Source organism: Brachycentrus maculatus, unplaced genomic scaffold, assembly GCF_059751285.1.
Source record: "Brachycentrus maculatus isolate JH-2025_06_01 unplaced genomic scaffold, ASM5975128v1 h1tg000211l, whole genome shotgun sequence".
NCBI lineage: Eukaryota > Metazoa > Arthropoda > Insecta > Trichoptera > Brachycentridae > Brachycentrus > Brachycentrus maculatus.
In genome coordinates this window covers 212,501-233,367 of record NW_028280962.1, presented here as the reverse complement: position 1 = coordinate 233,367, position 20,867 = coordinate 212,501, and the positions used below count along the sequence as shown (strand labels likewise).

At 31.0% G+C, this 20,867-nt stretch overlaps 1 protein-coding gene across 2 annotated transcripts in view; it reads left to right on the top strand.

The window, feature by feature from the left end:
• The window catches only part of LOC148307065 (multicopper oxidase 3-like), an 81,956-nt gene that overhangs the window by 31,899 nt on the left and 29,190 nt on the right, over nt 1-20,867 (top strand). Inside the window, exon 1 of one of the 2 annotated variants that reach the window (XM_088263979.1) lies at nt 12,934-13,269. The exons of the other annotated variant lie outside the window; for it this stretch is intronic. The gene's annotated coding sequence lies outside the window, so the exon portion shown is untranslated. Of the gene's footprint in view, nt 1-12,933; nt 13,270-20,867 lie in introns of those variants that run through there. 2 annotated transcript variants of the gene reach the window in all.

The following is a 20,867-nucleotide window of genomic DNA, read 5'->3' as shown; positions in this document are numbered from 1 at the left end:
GGTACTTACCTACTTATTATCACTTGATAATAAGTAACATTACCTGAATCGTACAGAATCAAAATCGGACATCTCCTCGATCGATGTACGTGATCGTGATGAATTAGAAAAATCGCAAAAAAACAATAAACATATTAATAATATTAGTATATAACCACTCACCGAGATTTTTATGGCTACCGGTTTCGAGATGTACCCGTCTCTTCGTCAGGACAATCACTACCAAAGCATGCAAACAATACTACCCTTCACTACCATAGCACTATTTACACACTTAAAACTACACATGCGATTTTTGGTCGACCCGAAGACCAACATGCACTAAAGGTTTCAGCACAAACGTGCGTTACGTGCCGAGCCTAGTGCGTGTTTAACCTCGGCTCGAGAACAGTATTCCGCACCAATCTGCCTTTGCAAATAATCTTCGCCTCTTTCACATTAATACATCACCACACTCATACAAAGCCGCCTATTGCTCGACTCCTGAACTGATCACTTTCCAGTATTTGAAATACTTGATAATGCCAAGGTTTCCTCGGTCTTCCTCTGCTTCTATTACCAAACACTTCCACCTTATCTTCACCCATTCGATTCACATGCCCAAACAATCTCAACGTACCTTTCTTAATTTTATCAATAATGCCTTGAATGCTGTCTTTATATAAATTACGAACACCTGTCATAGTTTTTCCGCACATTCGTCAGAGAGATCGCATTTAATCTGCTTTCATCCTTCTTCTGCCAACTCCATGCTTCACTTCCTTACATTACGGTTAGAACCAAACTCCGTTGTGCACTGCCAGTTTAGCTTTCGGACATGCGAGTAGAAAAGGATACATATATAAATAAAAGTAATAAATATTAGATCATTTTTAAAACTGTTTTTACAATTTTAATTAATTTTCTAAACATTTCTAACAGTCTTAAAATAACCAATGCAGTCTCTCCAAAAATGAGACTGAGCTCTTGTGCTTGGAGTGGGACTTACACTTGTCTTACAATTTTCAATTTAATTTTATTGAATTTTTTCCTTTTTTTTTTCTTTTTTAGATTAACATTTATAAAATTCATTTTATTTATTTTTTAGCATTTTAAAGTCATCAATTTTTTTATGTCTGTAGGAAGGTTGTTGAAGTACTTCCCAAATATTTGAAGTTCTGTTGGAATCGTTTGGTATTGCATTTTGGTATTGTTAAGTCATATTTATAACTCAAAGATAAGCTTTTATTTAGATTAAGGTCATTTTCACCCTTAAATAGTTGGAGAATCGCAGTTTTTGGAAAAAGTCTCTACTTTTGGGACCTTTAATACATATAATAATTTACATATTTTTCATCACACTCCATGGGCGACTTAAAAATATATTTGCAATCGATTTGAGACGATGTATCATTACAATTGATACATATTTTTGAGGAAATTGATAAATATCTTTAAAAAAACATCGTAATTATTATACAATCAAAGATAAAAAATCTGTTTGAAATAATTTCTTTAAATTTTATCTCAAACATTGTGATGAATGTAATAGATAAAAATAAATAAATCTATTTAAAGTGATGATCGATTTATTTTGTGTTATTACGAAGTGTGAATACAAGGAAAAAATATAAATTGGTAAGTCCTAAAAACTTCTAAAACTTATTTTATAATATTATTTTACAAAAATAATCTTACGACTTACGATTATTCAAATTTCTGTTTCCAAATATCAACACAAAAAATCAAGTTTCCTTACTTTCACGACATTATCAGAGTAATCACGCTCAATATTGATTTTAAGAATACCTACTTTGTCAAAAAATCTTTATTTTATATATTAAATGTAAAAATATTGATTTTTTGAGTCTAAATTTTATTTTATTTTAAATTAATGTTTTACTTAGTAAATACCACTATTTCTTAAAATCTACTGTGACACGTGTTTCGATACATTCCGCATCATTTTCAAACACCGTATATGAAGCTAATTCCAAACTTTAGAGTTGGGTCCTTGGGACGTTGGAGGTTGAAGGTTGAACGTCCCAAGGACCCAACTCTAAAATTTAGAATTAGCTTCACGTACGGTGTTTGAAAATGATGCGGAATGCATCGAAACACGTGTCACAGTAGATTTTAAGGAATAGTGGTATTTACTAAGTAAAACATTATATTATTTATTGATTCGGCATTAACTTTGTGGAATGACATGATTATTTTAATAAAAATTAAACACTTGAATAATCCACTTAATTGAGTTTTATTTTTATTTACGACTAGTTTCGAAAACGACAGTTGTTTTCATCGTCTGGTACAAATTAAAACTGACTATTGTTAACTGTTTTAATTTGTACCAGAAGATGAAAACAATAGTCGTTTTCGAAACTAGTCGTAAATAAAAATAAAACTCAATTAAGTGGATTATTCAAGTGTTTAATTTTTTATTAAAATAAGTAAAACATTAATTAAAAATGGATAGATTTTACCACAAAGTGACTGCCGATTTGAAGCACTAACTTTGTGATTTTCCATTTTATATTTTAAATTGTAAAAGAAGGTAACATTCTAATTTTACATAAAAATAAATTTTGTGACAAAATTTTTCACCTTGTTTTTATAGCGAAAAAAATAACTTTTTTTTTCTTGTAATTGGAAATTCTTGTTTTTTATGACACTTGTTTCCTCATCAAACGTCCAATGACCTACCGTTATATTTTTTCCTTATTGTCACGAATACGTAACGTGATAACCTCTTTAAATTGAATTAATTCAGAATTATGAGATCCTTAAAAGATGAGACATAATTTCACTTCCTGTAACCTAAATTCATCCACATAAAATAATCATCAGTCTATTGTACATTTATTTATATTATTTATCTATAAAATGGAGTGTTGTGGTGGTTACTATAAGGAGCAGAGAAAGACCGAGAAGAACTTGGCATGATCAGGTATGTCAAGAACTCGAATGTGGTCAGGAAACGAAATAATCGGCGGGTATGTATGAGGAGATGCATGAATAGGCCAATAATGTTAATACAGAGAGTGTGGCGTTCTATTCTCTCTGCCTACGCCTGTGGAAAAGCGGCGTATGGTTAGTTAGTCAGTTAGTTATAATTTAAATTAAAACGTATAAGTCCAATCCATCTCAACACATTTTATTAATTTTATTATTTTTTTAAAATTAATGTTTTACTTAGTAAATACCACTATTTCTTAAAATGTACTGTGACACGTGTTTCGATGCATTCCGCATCATTTTCAAACACCGTATTACGTCCGTATTTCAAATACCGTTTTACAGTGTTTGAAAATGATGCGGAATGCATCGAAACACGTGTCACAGTAGATTTTAAGAAATAGTGGTATTTACTAAGTAAAACATTAATTAAAAATGGATAGATTTTACCACAATGTGACTGCCGAATCAATTAATGAAATAATTTAAATTGATTTCTGATTGAGTTTTATTTCGTAACACACGACTAGTTTCGGAAGCTACGTTGTTAGTGGTATATGTGTCAATTTTTTTGTAAATATTTATTTTATTTATAATGTTTTTCTCATCTATACATTCTTTCCGTATTTCACCATTCGAAAATCTATCACGCATCGTTTTGCCGCACATTCGTTTGAGAGAACCCAAATAATTATTTTCATTGAATTGATTTATTACTTTTTATTTACCTTATATCAATTTTTAATAAAAATCATTACATCAATCATTACTCCTTCAAAATATATGAAAAGTTTTTTTCGAATGACCGGAAAAGGATGTGTTTGGAGGTATTTTGTTAAGTTAAAATTAAATGTCAAGCTCGTTTGAAGAATTCGCCGATAGGTTGTTTATTTATAATATCATATATCACTCACTCCTTTCAACAACGTCATTTATAAAAAAAGTCAATTTTCAGTTGTGCGTGTTCTCGGAATGCCCAGAAAATGTACTATATCTTAGCACAAGCGGCATAATTTTAGCTTAATATTTACCCGCTACAGGGCAGAAAGTGTTGTTTTAGCATTTTGAAGAAAAGGTTTTGTTTAACACCTAAAGCGCGATGGCCTCAAACAAAACGCGCCCAGCGGTGGTGGGTCTGATCTGACCCAGTACAGAAATCGCCTTTTAGGCGTTTTTCGTCGGGTTTTTATATTTTATATATTATTCAAAATAGCCTACATAGCAATAGGATAATGTGTCATAAGTTTTGTATGAGAATTTTCAAGTTTTTGATAGTTTTGAAATTAAATTATCCAAGCGCATAATTTTACATCCAAACGCGACCGCGCGCTTCGGCTCACTACCACAGACTAACTAATTTATATACTCACTACTACCGCGGAGCATGTCACACGCGCATGTAGCATGGTTGGCAATGAAGCAGTGATTGTAAACATTTTTATTTTTACTGAATTCAAATAATTTGTGTTTTTAATTTCATAACTATATTTAAGTCAACATCATAACAGATAGAATTATTAACAAAATGCAACTAAGTAATTATCTTCAAATATAAAACGTGGCAGTTAGCTCCAAAAACCACAAAATGATTCTAGGATTTTGAGTTAATATTTCAAGATAAATTTTTGTCCATAATGCAATTAAAATTCATTTTAAATACAGTGAAAATATTTAAATTTTCATTGAAAAATATATACGGAATTGCCCAAAATGGTGTAAATATTCATTTAAAGTTCGCCATTTCTTACATAAACATTTTGCAGGTTTTAGAAATTATGAATACAATTTTGTACGAAACCAAATAAAACTAATTATTATAAAAATTTTATATACAAGTTCGTTAGACATAATAGGTATGATATTTAATTTTATTATTGACCAATAAATTGTTACCAAAAAATAAGAGGACAATCGGTACTTTTCTTGTTGAAATCGATGTTTTTATCACTTACTGACATTTCTTATAAAACCACGTTTTCCGTTGCACTTTCAAATTCTGAATCTAAGGTTTTTGAATTCTAAATCACTGTCATCTGCGCTATTCTCTCACTTTTCTTTCACTTTTAGAACTGTCCAAAAGTCGTTCAATCTCGTCATGAGATAATTATTTTTTTCCTGCCATTGTGGTAAAGTATCGAAAAGATTTAAAAAAAATAAAACTAGAAATCGTTCAAATATAAAACAGTTTATTGTGAAGGTCTGTGTTTTGTAATATTAATATTTTTTAAATGTAGATTTACCTTATAGTCTATATATATGATATTTAATCCGTCATACAAGTAAACAAATAAATCAGTTAAAAACAAATATAAAAAAAAAACAATAAACGGAAACAATCGCCAAAGATTGACAATGTATGCTTTTGTTTTTGGGATTTCAAAATCACGGCAGACGGCACACTAACACATTGATAGCGATCAACTGACCTTACTCAATATGATTTTTGATATTTTATTTGTTCTTTTTTTTTTAAATAACTCATTTGAATCTGGTCCAATAATTTTCGTTTGTATCTCAATTTGTAGGTAATTTTTTGAAGAACGATTAAACTCAAGGAAAACGACGTAAACAAATTACCTATTACGTAATCAATAATTTTCCGCGATGGTGGGTCTGACCAGACCCACCATCGCAGAGGAAGTGTTAATTATTTTTTTTTAATATACTAAATATTTTTCAATTGGAGAAACAACATTCAGGTTTTACCTTAAAAGATCTGTTGCACAGTAAAAAATTCAATAAGTGGCTTGATATTTATTTTTAATACATTTTATTATATTTTTAAACTTTAAAATCGATCTCCTAAAAAATTAAGTTTTTTTTATATATTACGTTGTTGAAAGGAGTGAGCGATATGTGATACTCTAGTGCCTAACGTATGATAACACTTTCACTGACGTAGGTATGAATATGTTTAAATTGATTTCCGGTATTCGTTTGAAGTGGAAATAAACGTCTATTTAATTCCGATTAATATTTCAATGATGTCTTCCCTTCCAACTTGATGACGCGTTTGGGATTCCCCGGACATGCAAGTCCAAACATGATAATATCTGACCATTTTTTATTTGGTACTTTAATACGGACGATGACAAAGAGAGAGATACTTTGGAAACTTTTGAGAAAATATGGTATTGGATAATGATAGAACAAGATAAATGCACAGATAATGCGACAGGACAGGTTTTAGTAGAGTAGTGGCTTGTATGAATTTTATTGGACGCCATGGGAAAAAATGGAAACGATGATTGTAATAACTAACTAACTAACTAACTAACCATCACGCCACTTCCCCGCAGGGGTAGGCAGAGAGAATAGAGCGCCACACCACTCTGTCCTTGCAATCATTCTTCGCCTCTTCCACTTTCATGCATCTCCTCATACATACCCGCCGATTGTTACGACTCCTAACCTGACCACTTTCAAGTATTTGGCATACCTGATCGTGCCATGTTTTTCTCGGTCTTCCTCTGCTTCTTTTCCCTTTAACATTCGCCTCATAAATCCGTTTTACCGTTCTATCCTCACTCATTCGTTCCACATGTCCAAACCATCTCAACACACATTTTATACATTGTATAAAAAATAAATATCAAGCTACTTATTAACTTTTTACTGTGCAACAAATCTTTTAAGGTAAAACCTGAATATTTTTTCTCCATTTGAAAAATATTTAGTATATTTATGTAAACAATACCCTTTCTTCAAAATGCTAGAACACCCTCTGCCCTGTAGCGGGTAAATATTAAGTTTAAAATAAACCGCTTTTGCTTGGATATAGTACAATTTATAGGAAACCGAAATTCCGAAAACATGCACAGCTGAAAAATGACGATTTTTGATATAAGACGTTGTTGAAAGGAGTGAGCGACATGAGAAACGCCAGAAAACATCATTTTCGTTCTTATTATTTTAGCATATAATTTTTAACCAGTTAATTTATAAAAAGATTTATATTATCCAATGACACTTCGTGATGGAATTGCATTTTAATATATTATTAGATTGAAACCAATATTTTTAGCTTTGCCACTTTATTTTTATTTGACCAGCGACCGGGTTTCATCGTTACCGACATCATCAGACTGGTTTTTTAATTTACCATTTTTTTTAGACATTTTAGACATTTTTTTTAATCTAGTTAATTTATTCCCAACATTTTGAGTGTGTTGAAATACTGGTTCACAAATCTGGATTATAAAACTCCTATAATTGGAGATAATCCAGATTTGTGAACAAGTATTTGGACACACTCAAAATGTTGTGAATATAATTGTAACAATGAAGTTCAGTCAGGAAGAGCATTTAGATGTCGTGTCATACAAATGACTCGAAAATATGATTTTGCACAGAGAATTATAGAAATTGAAAAATAACCAACCTTAAAGATGAATGATGACAATAAATTTTTTTAAAAACATTTTATTAACATTTAATATATATATATATATATATATATATATATATATATATATATATATATATATATATATATATATATATATATATATATATATATATATATATATATATTATATATATATATATATGTATATATATATATAAATATATATATATATATATATATATATATATATATATATATATATATATATATATATATATATATATATATATATATATATATATATATATATATATATGTATATATATATATATATATATATATATATATATATATATATATATATATATATAATATATATATAATATATAAACCCTTATCCGTGCCCAAATGGTGCATAGGGCACTGCTTCATATAAACGCAGTGTTATCTTGATCGTTCACACATGAAGGAAAGGTGATCAGCCTTCCGCTTCAGGTACCAGTCCAGGGTACTATTAAATAAATATTACAGTGAAAAAATCACTTATATTTATTTTACCCCCCTGGGAATCGAACCCAGGACCTCCAGAACGGTAGCCGAGCGTGCTGACCATTACACTACGGAGGCGGACTATTACTTTATTAACATAGGTATTGACGTAATTAACTCGCAGTCAATTTTTGCAACAAAAAAACTTAAAAGATAAAGACCTCTTTTAACCGGTAGCGCTTTACATATTATGTATACGAAGAAGCGATTAGTTGGTTTATTAATTTTATATATAAAGGTACTTACTAACCTGTTTTGCAGACTGGTTTTAGTAGTTCTTTGTTCGCTGATTGGACCTGGGACTTCCCAAAAATTCTACCTTCTTGTAATATATTATATTTATGCGACTACTGTATCTCCACGCACATTCTGATCGCCTGATACTTAATCGAATATTCTCAACCATTAAACTTTAATAAAAAATTACCAAATATCAAAAAGTAATAATTGAAATCATTTACATCATATTTTGTATATTAAAAGCATTACAAACTTTGTGGTATGGTAATAAAATACTCTCTTTATCATTCATCACTAATATTTATTTTACCCCCCTTGGGAATCTAACCCGGGACCTCCGGAACGGTAGCCGAGCGTGCTGACCATTGCACTACGAGGGACGAATTTTTTCACTGTAATATTTATTCAATATTACCCTGGACTGGTACCTGAAGCGGAGGGCTGATCACCTTTCCTTCATGTGTAAACGATCAAGATAACACTGCGTTTATATGACGCAGTGCCCTATGCACCATTGGGGTGTGGATAAGGGTTTTATTAATATCATTCATAGTTCACTTTGTCTTCTGTCTCTCTTTCAAAATTGTATTTTTGTATAAATGTCAGGCTGTAACAATTTAATTTTAATCAACATTTGACCTGATGATTGAATGATTATTCCGAAACTGGTAGTCACAAAGTAGTGTTTTATAAAGTGGTATTACACAAAGGGAACGATGAATGATAAGGAGAGTGTTTATCTTAGAACATTTCGTGTGTCGAAATACTTGTTCACAAATCTGGACTTTGCATACAAATAAAAAAAAACTCTGCTTAATAAAAGCTTTCCGTATTTCAACATAGATGGCTGTTGTGAACTCACATGTACTGTGTCACGAGATAGATCAATGTATCTAGGAGTTACAAATTTTTGAGTAGTGTGGTTGTCAAAAAAGAATATGAAACTCTAAGTATTTACAGGGCTTATGACCGTCATTGGCTTGGTTAGGTGATCACTTTACACATGCGTAACATTCAACCATTCTACCTATGATTGACAACCATACTACTTAAGATTTTATGAAAATCCCTGTAAACTCTCTATAAAATTTAATATTATTCCTAAATAGAGAAACCCAGATTTGTTACACACTCAAAATGTTGTAAATAATAAATGTTCTCGCTGTCATACGTGTCGGGTTGTGGTCCCGTGGTTAGTGTCGCGGACTCTTGAGTAAGAGTTTCTCGGTTTGCATCCACTATATCCCAATTCGCTACCTATTTCTTACAATGAGCCGCTTGGGCTCACAGAAATAGTATGAAATTGAAGTATTTTTGTAAATAATAAAAACACACACATTTCTCTCTTTAATAAAAAAATATATGAATATTTATTACGTATATTGACACCGCTGCATTGCCTGATTTAGTGCTCTATGCACATTTATACATGGTAAGAAAAGAAGAAGAAGAAGTTCTCAATTATTAACAGACTTCATCTGTTTCTTATTGCGCATCTCTCAAATAAATAAGGTTGTTCCACGTTATTTTGGGACCATTTGTCTGATTTTAATTATTTATTTAATTTTATTATGTAAATATGTATTGTACATTTTTATCTGTAATTTAAATTCTTATCATAGATAGTATATTTTTGTTATCAACATAAATTAAGTAGAACAGACTGCCAAATTTGATCTTGCTGTTGGGTATTGTATTATTTTTACACATATGTCCGAAAGTATGAGTCTAAAATTATATACAACATTTTGAGGATGTCCAAATACTTGTTCACAAATCCGAAATATCGCTAATGAGGAAATATTTTTAAAATATAGTTTTATGCATACTATAAAAATAACTCTATTTGGAAATAATCTAGATTTGTGAATAAGTATTTGAACACACTCAAAATGTTGTAAATAAATTAACTGGTCAAATTATACGCTTAAATAAAATAAATGAAAAGGATATTTTATAATTAAAAAGTAACTTTGTTTTAAAATCACTATAAATATTTTATCATAACTTAATTATAATGTCTACCGGTTTCGAAGCTAACAGCTTCTTTAGCGAAACCAATCAATAACAATTTTCTTTTATATATAATAGTTTTATGAATAAGTATTTTAAAATCTGCTTTTGGCACGGAAAATCTCAGTTAGGGCCCATTTTCGAAAATGTAATTTTTATCATGTTTATGACATGGCTGTTGTGAACTTACATGTACTGTGTCACAAGTTTGATCAATATATCTAGGAGTTCCAAAAATTGAGTAGTGTGGTTGTCAATCATGGGTAGAATTGGTGAATGTTACACGTGTGTAAAGTGATAACTTTACCAAGCCTATGGTAGTCCTTGTACAACTTGGTGACGACTCCACTTCTTAGCATCTCCTGCGGGTTCAGGGAGTCGATGTTGTGATCATCACACTCCAGTTGGAGAATCCACCTGTTTAGCTCAAACATTGGGCAAGATCTCAGTATAGTTGTGGAGATGAAAAACTACAGTGAAGGAGGATAACTATGACCAATATTCGCGGAGCTAAATGTAGTGGAGTGAAGCGGCTGAACGCTGCTCTACCCTCTTTATATTCCTCCCACATAATGCATACTGGAATGCACTATAGCAAAAGTGTAAGAATCCCTTACCCGTAGCATGACCTTGTAAGTAAGTAAAAGAGAAAAAAAAAACCAAGCCTATGACGATCGTATGGCCTGTTTATGCCCAGACTTCCATATTCTTCTTCAATTATCTTGAGATGTCGAAAATATAATCAATGGATAGAAAACATTATAGAAAATTAATTTATTACTTTAGGCCTACTTTTGCAAAAAGAATTGATCGTACCTACTTTTGCAAGAAGTATGATGCGCGATTTTTTAAATGATGCAATATTTCAAATTCAATCAAATGACAAGAACAATTACTCTCGCTGGTTTCCCCAATTAATAAAATAAGAATAGTTGTATGAAAAATAATCGTTAACGCTTTGTTTAAGTATTATAAAGTCACACTAACCTATTGACCATTGTATAAGTTAAAAAAAACGTATGAGAAAGCTATTTTGAGAAAGTCGATTAGTTAACTTTGCGAAAATATTAACATTTCAGCAAAAATGACCCAAAAAATCCAGCCAAGCTAAAGGAAAATGTCTACCAAATGTCAGACCTGCACTTCTCAATGGCTCCGAATGCTAGACGATGTATAACACCTACTCTAGGCAACTAGAAACTGCTGAAATGCGAATGCTTACATGGTCAGCTGGAGTGTCCCTTAGAGATAAAATAAGGAGTTCGTGGAAGCCTGGCTGTAGCAAATATCAAAAGTAAGGTAGAGGAAAGGAAATTGAGATAGTATAGGCACACAGAACGCAGAGAACCTGAACATATTGTGTATAAGCAAACGCTATAGATCTTTCTCGTAATACTTCTAGAGGAAGATCAAAGATTTTATGGATGTTGCAAAAAGAAAAAATGATTCGAAGGCATGGGCTAGGTGACGTTGTCCATGATAGAGGGATCCACAACCTGAGGATGAGGAGAGCTGACCCCAACAGTCTTCAAAGACAATAAGTTAGTATGGATTCAGGAACAAGAAAAAGAAAGAAAAAATAAAAGAAAATAGGCTTTAGAACAAGTATTCTATACATAGGTTAACCCTTTGACTTCGAAGTATATATACATATATATATATATATATATATATATATGTATATATATATATATATATATATATATATATATATATATATATATATATATATATATATATATATATATATATACTATTCATACTATATAAATACTATTCAATAAAAAACAAAATTTTAGTCATTTTGGCAATCGAATCCCGAACTTCCAACATGGTAGCCAAATGTGCTTACCATTGCACTACGGAGACTAAGTAGAATCCGACATCTAATCTGGTCGTGTAAAAAGCCTACTGAATGTAAATCATGTTCAGGACATGACAGGTCAGACGAATGTGGCGTTCCATCCTCTCTGTCTATCCCTAAAATTAAACGAAGAATCCCCTATCTCTACGGTAAAATTACACTAATTCTAACCGCGATTGACAACTCCACTACTTCAATTTTTGGAACTTTCAGATATATTGATCAAACTCGTAACACAGTACATGTGAGTTCACAACAGTCATCTATGTTGGAGTAGGGAAAGCTTTTATCTATTATTTATTTTTCATCGTACACAACATAAAAAAATACAATTAACAAAAATGTGCCCTCACTGGATTTTCCCGTGCCGAGGGCACATTTTACAACACTTATGAAAGAAAACTGTATGAAAGCTATAGTGTAATGGTCAGCACACTCGTCTACCGTACTGGATATATATATATATATATATATATATATATATATATATATATATATATATATATATATATATATATATATATATATATATATATATATATATATATATATATATATATATATAAAAGTGCTTGTGCTCTTGTGCTTGGAGTGGGACTTACACTTATTTTACAATTTACAAATAATTTTTACTGAAATTATTATTATTAAACTTATTATTATTATTATCGTCTTCTTCCTCTTTGATGAGATGTCAAAAAATAATATATAAAAATAACTCAATAATTGGAGATAATCCAGATTTGTGAACAAGTATTTGGACACACTCGAAGTGTTGTAGCTAAATATCTTTGTTAGATTTTTCATTCGAACCTACCTCAATCTTTATTTTGCAGTCAGACATAGGTTTAATGAGTTTAAATGGATGGATAAACTTTTGAATGGCCAGTCAAGGTAAACCTGTGTTAGTTAGTTCATTAGTTATGTCTTCTGAGGGAATACCTCAGTCATTTCTGAACCGCCGCGCCGAGAGCACCGCTCCAAGTAGCTCTGACGCTCTAAAAATAAAAAAAAAGACTTATTTAACATTAAAATTGACTAAAATACACAGTAATATATTTTTAAAAAAACATTGGCATAATATAATCTCATAATAAATTACAGCAAAAAAATCATATATGAATTATATATGGTACATAGTGATCTGATAAAAAAAAAAGTTTTTTTTCGTATTGAATTAATTTGAACAGCAAAGAGTGTGTGTTTTAAAAAGTGTTTATATACTTGTATTTTTAAAAATAAATAAACAGTGTATTTATAAATTGAAATTACAAAATGTGAATTGGTGAAAATAAAAAAAGTTTTTATTTGTAATGAGGTGAGTTTAAATTCATAAAAGAATACTATTTTAAAGAGTAACATAATTTTTTTTAATATAGTTGTCCGCCTCCGTAGTGTAATGGTCAGCACGCTCGGCTACCGCTCTGGAGGTCCCGGGTTCGATTCCCAGGGGGGATCAAATAAATATAAGTGATTTTTTCACTGTAATATTTATTCAATATTACCCTGGACTGGTACCTGAAGCGGAGGGCTGATCACCTTTCCTTCATGTGTAAACGATCAAGATAACTCTGCGTTTATATGACGCAGTGACCTATGCACCATTGGGGTGCGGATAAGGGTTTATTATTATTATTATTATGGGCTTACGACCTGTCATAGGCTGGTTTAAGTATGATTACTTTACCAATTTGCTAATGAGTGTTACACGTGTATAAAGTGATCACTTGAACCAGCCTATAACATGTAGTAAGCCCTTCAAATACTCAGACCTCTATATTCTTCTGCATCTATGTTGAGATATCTAACTAACTAACTAACCATGACGCCGCTTCTCCGCAGGGGTAGGCAGAGAGAATAGAACGCCACACCACTCTGCCTTTGCAAACATTCTTCGCCTCCTCCACCTTCATGCATTTCCTCATACATGCCCGCCGAGTATAACGACTCCTAACCTGACCGCTTTCAAGTATTTGACACAGCTGATTGCGCCAAATTTTCCTCGTTCTTCCTCTGCTTCTCTTTCCAACTACATTCGCCTCATAAATTTGTTTTACATTTCTTTCCTCGCATATCATTCGTTCCACATGTCCAAAACCACCTCAACACATCTTTCTCAATTTTATCGATTATGTTTTTCTCAGCCTTGCATTGTTTCCTTATTTCACCATTCGAACATCTATCGTACAACGTTTTGCTGCACATTCATCTTAGGGATCGCATTTTGATTGCATTCAGTCTTCTTTCATCCTTCTTTTGCCAACTCCATGCTTAGATCAATAGATGTCTCTAGTGAAGTTCTAGTGAGTCAAGAACAATAATTAAAAATTCAAAAACACACTCAAAAGGTTACAATATAAATTTTAATTAATTTGTCGAATCAATTACATACATGATATGCCGAAATTGTTGATGTAAGAAAACTGCATAAAAAAAGATCGCCTCGAGCTGTAAAAGTGCATTATGCACTTATTGATTTCTTTATACGATCCACGTGACGAGCTTTTATTGATTGCAAGATCTATCTGAACTTTCTAAAGTAGAGATGAAATGACAATTAGTTATTATTGTAATACATATTGATGTATGAGTATTTAAAAACAACTTGCAATACTTCATGGGTGAGTCTGATATATCGACAAATTTTCTAAGGGACTTAAAATTTATTTTCCATTAAGGCCAAGTATTCGTTAAATCTCAATTTTATTTTCACTAAATCCAGGTAACATTTTAAGTAAATGATTTTTTTCTTAAAACATCGTTTTTCAATGAAAAAAAAAGTTTTACATCGAAATAATTAAATGATTTTGAAAATAAGAAAATATTTTTTCTCTAAATATTTTGTGAAAAAAGTCAAATACCAATATTATATAAATATATATATATATATTATATATATATATATATATATATATATATATATATATATATATATATATATATATATATATATATATATATATATATATATGTAATAAAATAACTAGGTACCTACCTATACATTTTACTTACACATAGTACCTACATAAAACAGATCTACCACCAGATGTCGCATGCGTCGCGCTGAATAAAACAAAATACATCAGATAGAAAAAATATAATATTCTGAACTGTCAGAATCAGATAGATAGATAGAAAAATATTATAAAGATAAATTAAGAATAAACTTTAATTATAAAGTTTGATTACAAAGCTACACATTGTTTATTTTATTATTGTACACCCACTTTACATATTATTTACACCCAATTTACGAAGGAAAATATTACCACGTTATATATATACATATATATATATATATATATATATATATATATATATATATATATATATATATATATATATATATATATATATATATATATATTTTTTTTTTTTTTTTGTATCGCGTGCGAAGGCATGACCGACCTCTTGCGGGGTTGTCCGCGTTCTGAAATTGAATATTGAGAATTCCCCCATAATCATTTATTTTATGCGGGGTAGGTTTGTTTTTAACATTTCCATTTTTACACCCAGTCTGTCAATACGATGCAGTGTGCCATATGCACCATTAGGTGTGGAAAAGGGTTAGAAGAATACTTAGACCAGTTAAACTTCGAAAATGTCATTCTATTTTATCTATGTTGAGAATTCAAAAATGTAAAACAACTCCTTAATGGAGAAATCCAGATTTGCGAGCAAATATTCGGACACACTAAACATGTTGTGAAATTAAGAAATAAACAGTATGTAAATATAAATTAAGAAATAATCAGTATGTGGTTAAATGGCGCTAAGTTAGGCTACCACAAAAAGGTAGGTGTAATAAAGCCTTATAAACAATATTCTCGTATTAAGCGGTTAAAAATTCATTCTTATTATCGTACATACCTCGTACGTTACATAAGGCGTACTTGCTACGGGGTCCGTTTATTAATCTGTGCTAAATAAATTGTGCAATTCGTCACTTATCTTTATTACAAGCGGGAACAATTTTCTACTTGTTTTTGTAGAGTCTCAATAAAAAAACGTGGATTTAAAATTTCATCTTGTATTGTTCACATCAGTTTTTTCTTTATCACTTTTTTTGTATAAGAAAATAAAGAGATGGGAGCAGAAAACATCAATAATACTAATTAACTGGCATTAAGGAAAATATAAATTAAACTATTCGGTTTACATTACTTAAGTTATATAAAAATGAGGACAGTGTATAATTATTATTACTTAATTACTATGAAATGATGATCATATACACATAAATACGTAAATACATTTATATATATATATATATATATATATATATATATATATATATATATATATATATATATATATATATATTTTTTTTTTTTATATTTATTTATATATATATATAAATGAATGCGGAATTAAGAAGTCGATACACAAGAACAAACGATCGAGTAAAAATACCGTCCTCCCAATCTGCATAACCATTGGTAGGTTGAAATTTTAAGAATACAAGTTTTAGATGTTAATAAATGTATTTATTAAATAACAAAAAAATACGAAGTTGAACAGAACCCAAAGATCTTCAGACCTCTTCTGCTGTATCTATCACACAAGCTTTCGATAGTCTGTATCCCACACATAGGAATATTGTCATCGAATGTAACAAAATTGAGAAAATTTTAAAGAACGTAAAAAAAAGACAAATTATATCAAATATGAAGCATAATTCAAACAATGAATGCGGTAAAATGGTGGATAGAAACGATCGACGCGATATTTTTGTATGAAATTAATTTGGGGTAGAAGAAATAAACGACACATCCGGGAAAACGATTATTCGAGGAACGATAGATAGAGTTTTCACTGTATATACATGCATATATATATTAATCTTCAAACCCTTATCCACACCCCGATGGTGCATAGGGCACTGTATTATATAAAGGAGTGTTATTTTGATCGTTAACACACGAAGGAAAGGTGATCAGCCATCCTCTTCAGGTACCAGTCCAGGGTAATATTGAATAAATTTAATATTATTCTGAAAAAATCACTTGTATTTATTTGACTCCCCCCCTGGGAATCGAAACCGGGACCTTCAGAACGGTATATGTATAAACGCAACGCGTATTGACAAACGTGGTTTCTGTAACAAATTCGTGTAAAAACAAATAAGTACACAATGTTGACATTATATTTATGTACATAGATAATAATATTATGTAGGTATGTACTATGGGTGCCTGTAACCTGAATGCGTTATATTACTATTACGTATGCACTCGCCAAATAATTGCAAAAATCACGTGTCATTCTTTCTCTCATGGTCCGGCCACACACACACATAGTTTGTGCGCAATGTTGTGCGTGTGGCTACTCGGTATTTGTGCGCAAACCGCATTGTGGCGAAGACCGTTATCGGAAGACAAGTCGGCGATGCGCCCAAATGACGAATTGTTTTTATCTCTTACATTATTGTTTACTGTTGCTACTGTCGACAGGGGTTAGGAGAGAGGATAGAATGCCACATTGGTCTAAACTGATATAAACATCTACCTTCCTTAATATTAAAGTCATATTTTTTTCTTATTTTTAAATTTGACTTTTACTTGGTAAATGCCACTATTTCTTCAAATCTATTGTGACACTATTTTGATGCTTTCCACATCATTTTCCATCTCCGCGGTGTAATGGTTAGCGTGCTTAGCTACCGTACTGAAGGTCCCGGGTTTGATTCCCGAGGAGGAGATGAAAATAAATCTTTGTGATTTTACACTCTATTATTTATACAATTTACCCTGGACTGCTCCTTGAAGGGCAGGAGTGACCTTGCCTACATGTTAATAACGATCAAGATAACACTGCGTTTACCGACGCAACACATCGCTCACTACTTCCAAGAACGTCATACATAAAAAAACATGATTTTTCAGGAGATCGTTTTTAATGTTTAAAAATATAACAAAATATATTAAACATAAATATCAAGCCACTTATTCAACTTTTTACTGTGAAACAGATCTCTTTAGGTAAAACCTGAATGTCCTTTCTCCATTTGAAAAATATTTTGGATATTTGAAAAAATAATTAAACAATACCTTTTCTTCAAACGTTTTTGGTAAAATGTGAGTTTTTCTTAATGTCGTACATTTTACGATAGTCCTGTATTAGGGTATATTGAAACAATTCTTGTGATCTAGAGCTAAATATTTTTTTTACACATGATATGAAAAACACATTTCCTTTACGTAGACTACACGCTTAAGTAAACACCGCGCAAAGTGTGAGCAGTTTAACTCTTCAGCACTACGACGCTTACACAAAACGCTATTTTTGTGCGCAATCTTCAGTTTTCAGAGCACACACTACGTGCGCAAACTAGTGCGCACATGTGAGCGCGATTCAAAGCGGGAACGTGTAGACGGGCTATTAGAATCACCCAAACTCGAGTTTCATAACCCTATATTTAACAGGTGAGTCGTAATACATCAAATGACATAAATTGTAACTTTGAAAACCTTGAAATAAGGAAAAATGTTTCTGATTATTACTGTCTTTTTTTTCTTTTAACCCTTATCCGCACCCATTGGTGCATAGGGCACTGTATCGTATATAAGCAGTGCGATCTTGATCGTTAAATACACGAAGGGAAGGTGATCAGCCTTGCGTCCGGTACCAGTCCAGGGTGATATTAATTAAATATTAGAACGAAAAATCACTAATATTTATTATGATCTCCTTGGGAATAGAATGCGGGATCTCCAGCATGGTAGCCTAGCGCTCTAACCACTATACTATGGAGGCGGACAATTTGATTGGACAGTGTTACTGTACTATGGCTAGTAATTAAAAGGGTTTTTATATTGTTCCACGATATTTGCGCATGGGGCAAGTACGCACAATTTAATTGAAACAAAAGAGATGCGTAAAATCATAAGTGTTTATGTTTATGATAATATTAGTTTCATAATGTTCTATATTCTTGTCCGCCTCCGTAGTGTAATGGTCAGCATGCTCGGCTACCGTTTTTTAAGCGATTTTTTCACTCTAATATTTATTCAATATTACCCTGGACTGGTACCTGAAGTGGAGGGCTGATCATCTTTCCTTCATGTGTAAACGATCGAGATAACACTGCGTTTATATGAAGCAGTGCCCTATGCACCATCGGGGTGCGGTAATGTTTTTTTATTATTTATTATTAATGTTCTTTATTAAAAGTGAGCACTTTCCTCTTAACGATGTACCTATATAACATGATAAGTCATAATATAAATAAGGCCAATTCATAACATAATAATTATCGCCGTAAAACTAAGATGGAATTGTAAATTATTGGGAAACAGCAATATAACATTATCGATATGTGGGAAGAGAGTGATGAAATTTAGTAATTATTATTTTTGGTAATGTCATTAGTCTGTTGTTTCGATATTGCTAATTGATTGCACATGAACCTTCATTATTTCTGTGCAACATAGACGTTTTACAAGCCAAATTGGAAGCCTTGCAAAAAAATCAGACATTTAACAAATCAAATAGGTCGTTTTACAAACCAAATTGGTAGCTTTGCAAATCAAACTAGACATTTAACAAATCAAATAGGTCGTTTTACAAACCAAATCGGAAGCTTTGAAAATCAAACTAAACATTTAACAAATCAAATTGGTCGTTTTACAAACCAAATTGGAAGCTTTGCAAATCAAACTAGACATTTAACAAATCAAATAGGTCGTTTTACAAACCAAATTGGAAGCTTTGCAAATCAAATTAGACATTTAACAAATCAAATAGGTCGTTTTACAAACCAAATTGGTAGCTTTGCAAATCAAACTAGACATTTAACAAATCAAATAGGTCGTTTTACAAACCGAATTGGTAGATTTGAAAATCAAACTAGACATTTAACAAATCAATTTGGACATTTTTCAAACCAAATTGGAAGTTTCACAAATCAAATTAGACATTTAACAAATCAAATAGGTTGTTTTACAAACCAAATTGGTAGCTTTGCAAATCAAACTAGATATTTAACTAATCAATTTGGACGCTTTTAAAACCAAATTGAAAGCTTCACAAATCAAACTAGACATTTAACAAATCAAAAGGCCGTTTTACAAACTAAATTGGTAGCTTTGCAAATCAAACTAGATATTTAACTAATCAATTTGGACGTTTTTAAAACCAAATTGAAAGCTTCACAAATCAAACTAGACATTTAACAAATCAAAAGGCCGTTTTACAAACTAAATTGGTAGCTTTGCAAATCAAACTAGATATTTAACTAATCAATTTGGACGTTTTTAAAACCAAATTGAAAGCTTCACAAATCAAACTAGACATTTAACAAATCAAAAGGCCGTTTTACAAACTAAATTGGTAGCTTTGCTAATAAAACTAGACATTTAACAAATCAATTTGGTCGTTTTTAAAACCAAATTGGAAGCCTCACAAATCAAACTAGACATTTAACAAATCAAATAGGTCGTTTTTCAAACCAAATTAGAAGCCTTACAAATCAAATTGGTCGTTGTACAAAACAAATTTTCTCTGACATTTAAAAAAATCACAAGGGCTCTATATAGCGCAACCGCTAACGGTAAACTGAATTAAATGTTAGAAAAAATCCTCTTTTATATAATACAAAAACAACATAAGGAACAACTGTTAACACAGTTGGTAAAAAAAATGTACCACAGATTACATAAAAATACGACATTACTTATACATCAACCCAATATTTGCATACAGCAAAATATCATATTTTATCGTATAAAAGTTAAAATGTGTAAGCTTCTTACGTTATAACGAGTTATATTGTATTTAAAACCTCATAAATTTCTTCGTTTTATTGAATATCCAGACAGTTTTATCACGTTTATATATGTAGTCAAGTAATATTACATATATATATACACATATATATATATATATATATATATATATATATATATATATATATAT